The sequence below is a fragment of the Spodoptera frugiperda genome, chromosome 18, assembly GCF_023101765.2.
Source record: "Spodoptera frugiperda isolate SF20-4 chromosome 18, AGI-APGP_CSIRO_Sfru_2.0, whole genome shotgun sequence".
Taxonomy (NCBI): Eukaryota; Metazoa; Arthropoda; class Insecta; order Lepidoptera; family Noctuidae; genus Spodoptera; species Spodoptera frugiperda.
The window spans coordinates 6,598,930-6,611,202 of record NC_064229.1 but is presented as its reverse complement, the minus strand read 5'-3'; positions in this window follow the sequence as shown (position 1 = coordinate 6,611,202).

Sequence of the window (12,273 nt, the reverse complement as noted above, 5' to 3'; positions counted from 1 at the left end):
CCACGTGAGCAGTCACGTGCGCCCGCGCACCGCAATCAAACTTATTGTCATTCAACACTAATACGTCACTATGAACGCACGCGGCTAAACTTTATAGTGGCCATTAATATTTATTTTAAAATATTCGAAACATCGTTTCTAATTTTTTTGTATGCTTTTGGTATTCTTATTCTTACAGAAATTGGTTAAATTATATTCTAAAATTTATTGAATATTAAGTAATTAATTATTATATTAACAGGCATTATCAGTCGTTAAGTCACGGCGCAAACATAATACCAGAAATGCTATTTCATAGTCAACGTTCACGTTTCTCAAATGAATCTGTCATTGTAATTGTCTGCAATATTCAAAGTATTTTCGTTTTTCGTGCAAAGTAGAATAAAATAGAACTTCTAACTTTAGGCTGTGCTGGAACTCATAGGTAAGGTAAAGTATTGAAAAACTCAATGCAATCACGGTTTTGCATCTTGGCCTAGTCATATCACCTAATTCAACTGTACCTAACTAGATAGCCATAGTGCAAATACAATTCTAATAACAATTACAACTATTCACTATTTGTCAACACATTAATTATTTTTTTAATTAGCGCTATTAGAGTGGTAGTTAATAACTATAAATAACGTTATCGAACGTTATCGTTATAGTAACGTTTAGCTAGGTCGTTGGCAGTGATTCTTTATCACTTATGAACTTATAACAATAGCACATAAGAATTTGTTTTGATGAAATTTGTTTTATTCTATAGAGATAGCGTTATCGGGTAAATTTCTTTCTCAGGCCTACATTCCGCCTAATTTGACAAGTTAGACATAGGGTCGCTCTTGATGATATTGGTAATTTAATTATAATTTACACAGTTAGTAGTAACTTAGTATTTGGGACCATACGCTAGCATTATGGTGGTGTATCTAAAGTCAACGGACATGTCTAGCGTGTCTTACCGGGGCTCCGGCTCGAAAAGCAGGAGTAATAAAATCCACTAAATTTTACTAAATTAATCGCCTGTATATCATGATCTTAGTTCTCTTCTGCCTAAAATGACGCCATTAGGGAGTGTCACGACTGCTCACTGACTGAAGAATCACCTCATGTAACTCGAAACTAGTAGAGCTTTTCTCATAATATTTAGCGTGAGTTAACCGTAGTTTTAGTTAATTTAGTATTTACGTCTAAGGACAATTATTATTAAAACAGACACCTAAAAAAAACTTATAAGTCATAGTCACGTTGCTATAGAGGATATTAAAAACACTAGAGACTCTAAACTGGACTTGGAACCCAAATCCTCTCATTCTACACACCCAAAGAGGCGTTATATCACACGGAAGCATACACATGAGCCATGTGAGTTGATTTCAGGATTTACACTGCATTAGCAGTTGGAGTACTCATGCGTGTGTCCACGCGACTTTAAGGAAAACTAAACTCACGTGACGATCGCCATGTGGACTTATTTACAGATAATACTGAGACCGTCTTGTTTTTAAGTTTATTTTTATTTATAGGTTTTTTTTAAGTCTGGTCAAATGTTGTAGCTAAGTGGGAAAATGTATATCTATATATAAAAACCAATAGCTGTTTGTTGGTCTCGCTAAAACTCGAGAACGTTTGGACAAATTTGGCAAATTTTGGTCCTGAATTATTTGTGGACAGGGAAGGAAGGCTATAAAGGCAGAAACTAATGATTGAGGCAGTCCGAAGTACTAGTAGAAAATAATTATTGCAATGGTATCTATGATTGTGTGTTCCAACTTTCAACCCTTTTCTTGCAAAAGCTAGCTACTATAAAAATAAAATAAAAAATATTTAACTATTCAACAAAGGAACACAAACATGTTTAAAAATATTTAGTAAAAAACATGAAAGTATATATGTATGTGTAGTTTCAATAATAATATTACATTATGGTAAACTTTAACGCATAAAAAATGTATGTATTTAAAACCAGACTTTATTTATACAACATTGACACTATTCGAACATCAACGGTCAACTTAATCATTCGATTTTCAAGTCACGTGCACTTTTATATTTAAAATACTGGCAGCCTTATGTTTTTAACTATTTTAAGGCTATTGTGTCAGAACTCTTTTGGCATTAAAGGTTAAACAAGAAAAAACTATGGTTGAATTGTATAGAAGTGCAAAACTTACGTACATTTTGAGGAAAATCAGTTTGAAACCAATTCCATGCAACTACGCACGTAGCTTCGAATAAAATTGTGTTGGGTTTTCTAAAATTATATGCAGTTATGCATGAGTAATATAATATGTTCACAAATTGTAAAATATTCTAATTATTTTAAACCTTATACCAGTGTAAAACATAATGTAAGGAGGAACTCGACTAGTTTCAAAGCCATACTAGAGGCTCATATTTATGAGCACATAACACACACGACGCGTCCGCCGTCGTGCTGCGGCTTATGCCGAAAAATAGAATTATTAATTTAGTATATCTCACGAAACGTATAATATTAAAATGTAGAAGCTTTATAACTTCATTTACATAAAATAAGCATCTAGGCACAAATACCACGGACCTTTAATGAAAGTCAACCTTACATTATCATTATTTATTTTAATTGAATTACCGACAGGCATTGTTTTTGTAGTAACAATAGGTTGTTTAATTACAAGTTAATTATTGTATTCGGATCAAAGTCCTATTTACAAGTAAATAAGGTAAAATATTGTATGTTTTTCATCAAAATACATAGGTAATATATGTCTGCACATATAAGCACTGGTAAGTAAATAGTAGTCTAAATTTCCAAATGAATCTTATAATAAAGTGAGAATCAGTTAATATGAATATTCGTGTCAGACGCGACACCACCATCAGTGGGTTGCTTTGCTAAACTTTTTATAAAACAGACGTATGCATATGTAATAATGTGTAGACAAAGTCTACCTTTGTCTACACATTATTACGTAAACGATTCACTTTCAAAGGAAAACTACCCATAATATTACTGAGGGATCACCCACAGACCAACTAACTCCTCACCAATAAAATCTAGACAGACTTTTACAAAGATACCATTATAGTCCAGACATAATAAATATCAACATAATTACTATGTTTACATTGTGCACTACTATACATAGTGCTTACAGAGGTCATTGACACTTACACGTCCTAGCATTGTACCTAAGTATGTAGGTACCTACATACATTGATAATGTACAGCGTTGCACATACCTAATCAAAACGGTTTTCCTCGTATCATTCGAGTTGTTGGAAATCTGTTAGATTTCCTTGAATTGTATTTTCCTTAGTATATGACTACACACATAATTATTAGAAGAGATTAATCTGTGAAATATTTGTATTATCTTCATCACTATATTAAAATACTCTTACACTCGAATAAATAAAATTATCTAACGGTGGATTTTGCTTAATCATATCCCTCTGTCTACCACTTTTGGAAAGAACTCTTGGTGAAAAATATACACAAAGAGTTTTTACAATTAACAATAGAGAATTAGAGATCTTGGAAACTATATACAGTTAGGTTTCAATATAATAAAAAACCTAGAATACTTGATAAATACCGCGTCACAGAAACTGTATTTGTATTTCCAATAACTACATAGATTTATAGCCTAATATGCGGTTTGGTTAACATCTGTGACGTAAAAGTGTTAGACCTTCAGACTGTAATGCGGTAAATGCAATAATAATTTGAAGATAAGTAAATTTTTCCGTCTTTTGGTACGTATAAAATATTACTACATAGGTAGATGTAGTCGACATTCCTTACTTCAAAACTAAGGGGACTTTTCAAATATTTCGAATTGCCGAATGTCGTAATATCAAATGGTCTGAAATTTAAATTTACCTACCTAAAATGTCATTACTGACTTCTGCAAGTTCTAAGATCTTTTTGTTCTTTTATCTCAGCAACTTCGATTTGTCGAGAGCTTGATGTCGATAAGTTCGAGTCATTTTGGTTAACGTAGAATTGACATTTTCGTTCGAATTACCAAGTGTATGAAAATGTATTAATTGATTTCGAAATGTTAAGAGATTTTCTAGGGATCTCGTGATAACTCCCAATTATTATAGAGAGCTTCGAATTAACGAGATTCGACTGTATTGTGATTTCATTAGACTACATATTACTAATAAGCTCTTTTAGTTACTTACTGTTTACTCTTTACATACATATGTAAAGAGGTTGAAAGTATCACATAGAAGCATTCACACGATTGCGTGCAATTGAATTCGATCCAGAGCTTTATTTTGATATAGAACTTTCAATATAGTTATCCCCGATTACATAGAGACTGAGTAATAAATCATAACATGTCTAGAAAACAAAAACAATCTGAATATTTTTGGGAATGTGTATTTCTAAAAATGTATAGGATTTTTTTGTGTGCAAACATTATTCGTGCACGGAAAAACACTTGAACATTATTATTTTCATGCTCGAAAAGTATTATTTGTTTAAAATCACGTTTCCTTTTCTTCTCAAATAACCGCACTACCATACTTCAAAGTCAAAGTCAAACACAAATATGAGTTCTTAGAAAAGGAACAATAGTTCGCCTCCACATATGAAAAGGTGCCTAATATATTTTTATTATTTTCGGCAGTAATGAATTCGTCCGCTACACGGTACACGCGAACATTGATGACGTCACTTCTAGTGTCAATGAGTTTATTATGTCAGCTATTCAGCCACGTGCGGTCTGCGCAGACGCCTGGTCACGTGTCACTTAACTTATGATAACAATGTTAGCCGTCACACAGTTTCGGTGTCACGTCACGTTTATTGGTGTCCGTAGCCAATGATATAGCCTTTTTTGTGGTCACGAAATTTATCTAAGTACTGATTGGTACGATTAAATACGCCTCTGTGTTATTGGCAGAATGGTTCAAACGTGACTGCTATTTAAAGCGAATGAGGGATCTATTGGTTAAAATTGTTAGAACTTACGAAATTTGTATAGGAGGCAAACGTGCAGACGGGTGATCGTAAACGACCAGGGTCGCCCATGGATACCCGCAACACCAGAGGGGTCACAGGTACGTTACCGGCCTTTTAAAAAGGAGTACGTTTTTTTCCTACAGGATTGAAGGTCGTATGATGTAAGTATGATGAGATTAAAGTTTTAGTTGAATAAATACTTGGATTCCAGTATGCTTATTATTTGTGGAGACTTTCCTCATTCAGCTTTCCTCCTAGCTGCCTAAAAATAATTTGACACATATGACTGCACGGCTCGTTCAGCGGCTGTGGCATTATGGTTGGTTTATTCGAGCCAGCCAATCAGAGCGCCGAACGTGGTCTCGTTTCGATTACTTTAAACGTAAAGTACACTCATACTAAGGGTCCACGATGCAGGACAAAATTCTAGTCTAGAGCACTTTTAAAAAAATAAAACAACATATTGTCAAACTTATAATACATTTTAGTAAAAAATAATTATAGCATAGTTCTGGAGCAACATACTTAATCTAGATTTTCGTCACCACAATGATTAGGTATAAAGTAATCAATAACTTCATGAGATAATATTGACTGGCCCTTATCATATTAATTCAATAACAATGTATTTGAATGTGTGAAAATTTATCAACTACAGGTTATCATATTTATGAGACAATGCAGTCACTATGCTACCTATATTTCCTTTTATCAACAAATTGAATGTTATGATACAGTTTGATGCAATGAACGCTTGAACGAAGTGAAATGTTTGACTCCTTGGTTGAATGTCCGCAACCATCAGACTTTTTTTGAATTTTTATGGGACAAGGTAGCAAGGGGGCGAGTAGACGGATCATACGAGGGTGAATCACACCTGGAGAGTTGGAAGTTCACTGCTAGACTTTTGGGGTTTTGAGACCTGAGAATAGAAGAAGATTGAGCCTCCTATTATTATCATAAAAAAACCTCTAAAATACACATTCACAAATAAGAAAGAAAGAAAAATAATTGATTCGGCACCGGGCACGATGCACCAAAAATACAACCACACAAACAAAAGTAATAATTGTTACAGTACAAAAATGAAATAAAATATATAAATAACAAAAACAAGGTGGCAACATGCCCAAGCCGAAAGGGTTGCCACCTCAGTACGAAACATAGAAAGTACCCAGCACTGGTTTTCAGTTGGCAGCCTGCTTCAGTGACGCACGGATAAATATTACAATTATGTATAGACAACGCATGTATGTATGCCATAAACGTGTAGCTATGAACTAAAAAATACATTAGAAAAACAAAATAAAAACGTGCCGGTGTCTCTCACGTTTAAAAAAAAGTATTTTGAATGTCAAACCCAATCACGTGAAGCGGATAACAATGAATGATTAATCAATGAGATTTGACCTCATTTACAAAAATAACGTTTGACTTCACATTCACGATCTTTATTAATAATTTAGAGTTCACATTCAAAATCTTTACTAATATTATAGACTGGAAAGTTAGTTATTAGTCCTTTTTTCAATTTGCATGTTACTACAACAATAGGTACCTACTCCTATGCTTACACGTATACCGCCTTTTTTATCGCCTGCCATTTTTTTACAGAGAGTTAGGCATCATTAAAATAAATTAAAATTGTAATTTTTTTATCGACGAATTTTTTTTTTTTTATTTAGAAATGGAACGTTTCATGGAATCCCTGACTCTCAAAAAATTGGAAACTGTTAAAAAACAGGCTGCAAAGATAGGTACCTATCTATTTAAGAGACTAACTACGTGATTTACACTATGCGCAAAATTCATTTCACACGTAATTTATTTAATTTGACCTACATGTGACCACCTAAACCGATTTCATTATGACAGGATTTAAATATACATATGAATTGCAAATCGCACAATAAAATAAAATTATGTCAAGATTGTATTGACAATTCTTATTGAAAAGTGGTTAAATAATTTTAGTTTCAAATTCTGGCTGTAAACTTAGGTAATTTCTTTAACCAACTTCAAAAAAGAAAGGATATCTGCAAATTATGTATAATACTGTTTTTATTAATCAGATTTTATTCAGTATTATGAATATTATTTACTTGTAACTTATTCATACAGTTATATGATAACTCGAATTACCTTGGTTGATTAAATATATGCAATCTAAAAATGACATTTAAAAATATAAAATATATCTAAATAAAATCTAACGTTCTAAATATAACTTCTATGACGTCAGTAACAGCATTGAATAAATTGGCATTGAAAAATTGTTTCACTATTCAAAATTTTCAAATCACATCTAATTCGTGCATGTGAGCTCAACCTACTTTCAAAAACTATTAGTATTTCGTTCTAGCGAAACAGACGGCAGACATATGTTAATAACACGGAATTTAAGCTAGTTCTAATTATACCCTTATAATCCCCCTATAACAAGGTGGAACGATGATTCGATAAAGGTACCCGAAGCAGGGACCCGCTGCGGCGCTGAACGCAGGTTACATCCAAGCAGGCGATATCTTTGAAGAGGCTTATATTCAGCAACAGCATTTACGTACCTAATTGGCAAAATGGGTGTCATTATTGTTCAATAACTACACCAACTCATTCAAATTAATTTTGTTTTATTTTCACTATCTATTATCCATGTAGACTTCAGTTCGCATAACAATTAAAATGCACAGCAAACTAAAGTATAATTACGTAGCACAGAGCAGGTTGTTCAGTTAGAATAATTTATCGGCGCGAGCGGCTAGGAAGCGTCGACCTCGCGGTCACGTGCTCACGCGCAACCGTCTGGTGCGTAAGTACAGGGCTGCCGCGCTACTGTAAACATCCGACAACTCATCTTAATACAGTTACATATTTATTTATTCTAAATTATACTGAGTGTACAGAGTAAAGACTATAGATTCTGTAAGTAATAGACGTACTGCTTTTTTTTAAAAGCATAAACATTAAAAATACATATTATGTATCCCATTTTAGTAGGAAAATATAAATTGAAAATAGTGTGTCACTGAATAGAGAGTCAAGTGACAATCACTTGACTCACTCCACAATTTTGATATAAATATTCAGTCAAACGAATTTAAACTACACAAATAAATATGTAAAGAGAATAACTCCAATGCATAAATTACCTATCGTAAAGCATTAATTTCCTCAAAGAGACAATTCTAATTACTAACTGTATTTGCATTGAAAATAAATAATTTGTAATCCCTGACTCAACTCCCTATTTTGAAAACAAAACAAAGCGAAACACAATTAATGAATAATATTTTATCAGCTACATTTATGACTGGCTGTATACATATCTAATATCTATATACACAGTATGTTCGAGAGAATTGGGTTACGATCCACGTGCGCTCGCGCCGTACATTCCGGCAGGGCTGCCATTTAGTCACGTTGCAGAACAACACTGGCTTGCTGTTAAAAATAAATATATACGTAATTTACATAACAATATGTACAACAGCTCGTTAACGTACCCTTTTATGTCAAATTAATTTATTAGGATTTGCAACCTTATTTCATTTGATGTATAGTTCAAAATCTATTGGGGATTTTGACAGTTGAGGATAGTTTTACTTGCTGGTGACTGTACTATAAATCTCTGTTTAATGATGTACGACGTGCTATTTTCGGTTTCTTTGGAATATCGTCACTTTACGATGATTATTTGCTCTCTATAGTTGTTTGTCATTGATTGGTTAACGTCAATTAGCACTTAAGAGTGAGAAACTAATCAAATTGGTGTATTCGAGGTTAATTTGTCAACATTTGGCAGTTTTGTTTGGGTATTCCAGTCGAGATTTACGTTGCTATGTGACTTTCGTTAATCAAGATTTTTAAAGGCGTAAACCGAACATAATATATTAGATTAAGGATTTCGAATTTGAAATTCTTTAAAGTAATAACCCTTTAACCGATTCAGAAAATGAATCTAAAACTCAACCAACACAATAGGTACTTATTTATTAATTTAGGTCAAAGTAACAGTCGGACACCAAATCACTAATAAAAAATAATATACTGAATGTATTTTCAAAAATATTTCCAAAAATACATACAACACAACAACCACAGCACTATAATATTTTCAATAGTAGAGTAGTACTCTAGTTAAAATCTGCTATCAGTAAAAGAGTTTGTATATGTTGGAAGTAGATTACAGAACACGTGCGCGTACGCCTGCGTGCCTGCGTCGGCTTAGGGCTGTCACAGTCACGTTTGTACGCACGTTACGCACGCATGGGAAACAGGTACCAACACTACAATATTTAATGATTTGTTAATGAATATGATTCAGAGGTTACGGGAGTTTTAATAGATCATTTGCGCGAAAGAATCGTTGATAAATAAATGCATTTTTATTAGGTATTTTATGGTGTATTGTATAGTTATATATTTGTAGTTTCTATGTTGTTTGTTTTTTCAAAATATTATTTATTAAAAAAAATACTTTTCTCATGTGTTGTGGGTACGCTTATAAGCATACAAGTTCACGGGCGCATGACACTCAGATCAGAAACAACAATTTGTGGATTACACAAAGATCCCAAAGTTGCTCCGTGTGGAAATCGAATCCGCTACACTTTTCGCGGTAGTCGTTTGCCCAGCCGCCGTACCAAATCTGCAGTCTTCATAAATAATTTATAATAATTTATATTGTTTACTACAAATATTTTCATAAACCTACAAGCCATGTCGTCTCTGCATACACCTTCACCTAAAAAAACCTAGGGCCAAAATATAAAATAAAAAAAAATATTGATTGATTACATCCCTATCACAAGTATTACAGTAAGTATATTAAAAAATTCAAAATTATTCATCAAATAACCAGTGACAACTGGATCGAACGTCAATATCAAGAAAAAAAACAGCTATTTAAATATAAAAAAACGTGAATGCAAAACACATTTGTTATTTAGATATTGCTTTTATTTAAATAAATAATTTCAAAGCGCAATCAATTTAAATAAATATTTACTAAATGGAAATAAAAATTCTAATATTTTCAACAATAAATCCTCAAGTTATAGATAGACAGAATAATGTGAAGAAATGGCAATAGGTTAGTCCAGATGCCAGCAAGTCAACCTACCCCAACTTGTTTTATTGAATAATCAACTTTATAACAAAGAAATATAAAGTCGAAAATACAATACGAAAGACAGAAAGGTGTAGGTAGACCTGCTGACAGTAAGTTAGTAACAAGAAATTACTTCGATAATTTGAGAAATATCTCTTCGAACAACGTGTGGTTATAATGAGCCACGTGCTCGGTATTTGGACAATAACAAACGAAACTGACGAATTTATTTTTCTTCTTCAATTTGTAAATACACCCAGTCAAGGTTTTATGACAAACACGTTGTCACTGTTTATTAATTAGTTTGTGTATGTGAACTGGTGTCACGAGGCAGTTAATTACTGCCAAAAACTGGATGCAATTTAAGTGCCTGTGCCTCCCTTGTGCTTCTCTTTAGTGTTTTATTTAATGGTATAAGCCGGTAAACGAACTGATGGTAAGCAATCGCCATAGACATCCGAAACACCAGTAGCTTATAAGGTTGGGTGGTTAGGAATATAAGGGTTGTTGAAGAATCAGAGATTGGGAATGACCTACAATGGGCCTCCGGTAGCCTCACTTACACATCGCAAGCGTTGTTTCACGTCGGTTTTCTATGAGGCCGTGGTGTCACTTCAGTCAAGCCGGCCCATTCGTGCTGAAGCATGGTTCTCCCACACTTAAGTTTGCTTGCAACTAATTAATTATTAAACCTGATGGACAAGACAGATAGATAACAATAGGTAGTGCTATCTTCAATCGAATCGAATTGAAACGAATTTGATACAACTTTTGATAACCTAAGGAGGTCCACTAACCCCGGTATCCATTAATAAATGTACCGTATTTGATACTACTACTACTATATTCGCATACTGCGGTCTTATTCAGCTCAAATGAAATAGCTTTTACCATACCATGAATTTTAAAACTGCCGACAAATAAAGTAAATTAATACTTACAACTTTCAGGCAGTATTTCTTTTTTCATCTAGTTAGTAAATCAAAACGTACATTCCGACCATTCGCAATATCTGTTAGTGCCATTCTCAATGAGTTCTGCTGCGACAAAATACCGTAGCAACCATTATCTATCCACTGATATAAATATATTGTGATATGCTTCGTTGCACATTGCACTTTAATGGGCTGCTATCATTGCAGGTTTTAACTACACACTCGTATTATTACCAACTTTATCATGAAGTGAAGAATTTTACTTTAAAGCTCGCAAATTTTTTTGACATAATATATATGAGACGCAAGAATTTAAGTTTACCAATAAATTCCTTGGATTAACAACAGAATGGAAACCATACATGATAACATGCATGATTTTAAAGCTAGGTATACCTTTAATAAATAAATATAAATTAAATAATATACGTATGCAGCCTGTAAAAATTTTGCAATGTCATTAGATAGTAATAATAAGCAAAAACTTCTCGGGCAACATCTTTGGGCCTGATACATGATATTACCTATATCCTTGTCTAGGTATCAAACTTAGTACCTACTTAGTAAGCACTTGAAATAAGTAGGTATGGTCAGTTGCCAACAGCACACGTGATCCCGTGCGGGACATCAAACGCCTTCGTTATCGCTCTGTGGCACGTGAGTAATTTTACAAAGTGGACTGGTAAAACTAACTCTATAAAGGCACGAGACGATATGATATCATACATAACTCCAAATTAAAATGGTCAGGATTTTGGAATGTCCTGCAGAGCATCTTAAGTTCGAAGATAAAATACAATTAAAGTTCAAAATCTTCTACAAATTGCGATATCTTCAGAATATCTTCGCATCACGACGTGCTCTATCATAATTTTTGACGTATGCTGTTGGCATACGTCAATTAATAGTTATACAAGCAAAGAATATGTGTTTCGGCAATTTGTAAAGGTAAACTGAAATACGCGACTGAACTTTTTTTACTTAAGAAAAATTTTAATTGTTACATACAAAAAATCAGTAAAACATAGAATACTATGAAAGAAAGTGTTGACACAGCCCATCAACCTTAGCAATTAACCAGTTCCTCCTCAAACAAAGTTACTAAAAAAATTAACTAATGAAACAAAAACTAACTAGACAAAAAGCATTGAAAGGAGGAAACAGCAAACCTAACAACGTCACAGTTTAATATAAAGCAAACAAATTCATAATCCTTTAGAAAACAAGTATAAAGTTTATGAATAATGTTACAATGTAAAATCCCCATGTATCCTTAAACA